Consider the following 1,222-nt stretch of genomic DNA (forward strand, 5'->3'; position numbering starts at 1 on the left):
TGTCTTCCTCTCTTTACTTGCCCACATTTTCTAATAGTTCTAGGTAAGGGCATAAACATATGAAATATGTTTTAAAAGATGTAAATAATAGCATTAAAATGAGAAGCAGGAGCATAGGACAAAATATTGATAGTACGTGTTTCCTACATGACTGACTTTCTTACCTCTGCATTGATGTGAGTTACAATTTAATGCTGGAAAATGTGCACAATGTAGGGAGAAATGTGTCGCACTCTCCTGTGCTTCTTTTGAGACCACCAAACACATGGAGAGGCAGGGCAGCTGACGGAGGCACTCAGGACAGAGCTCGCAGGGAGGGTGCTTCCTCCCTGCATGAATTACTTATCAAAGAAGCACAGAAGGCTCGTGACATTGCTCCTGACAGCATTGAAATTCTTTTTAATGGGGGTCTGACCTAAAACAAACCTTTGCTACCTGATCATGATGATGGGCTGTTTATTTATTTATTCTCCTTCGTTTCCAGTAGGGAAGATGATTAATGTACCTACCTTTCCTGTGCTGACCTCTGTGTACTAGGTGCGGTCCTTGAAGGACATTCAGTGTTTGAAAGTGCTGATCCATCTAATTCCCTTATTCTGGGCCGTGGAGGAGGACTCCAACAGGAACCAAGGAGGGTAGCCCTCTCACCTACATGGTAGGAAAATAATTGAAACTGGAGCTTCAACAGGATCTGTGCTGGAATCGCAGAGGAGGGAGTTTGGAGGTGATGGCGGAAGCTTACACACCTGTGGAAGATAATGGCTGCCATATCATGGTTGGCATTCATCTGGTGGTTGGAAACCTTTTAGAGAGAAAATGAACTTAAGTCAAACATCAACTGAAGTTCCTCCACTCTCCGCCCCACCCCACCCCTGCCCGCCCCCCATTCCTTTCTTTCTTTTGATATTGAAGATTCAAGCTGCTGAGTGGCCTCCAAAGACAAGTCTGGCAATCTGTTTCTGTAGTCCACAGCCATGAACCCTAAGGAGCAGTTGTGCTCTGCACACGAAGGGTCGGCATGAATTTGAATAGATGTGACCGTCACTGACAAACACACCTTTACTGAAGTTATAGGGAGTTATAGAGCAGCAGCCTCTTGCTACATAGCAGCCATTCAGTGCTGGTTCATTTTCCCGCATCCTGTGTCTTAGGATGGTAGGACATTGTTCTTTTTTTTAAATCATTTTATTAGGGGCTCATACAACTCTTATCACAACCCATA

The sequence above is a fragment of the Echinops telfairi genome, unplaced genomic scaffold (assembly GCF_000313985.2).
Source record: "Echinops telfairi isolate 266 unplaced genomic scaffold, ASM31398v2 ScPeMD7_7468;HRSCAF=8506_0, whole genome shotgun sequence".
NCBI lineage: Eukaryota > Metazoa > Chordata > Mammalia > Afrosoricida > Tenrecidae > Echinops > Echinops telfairi.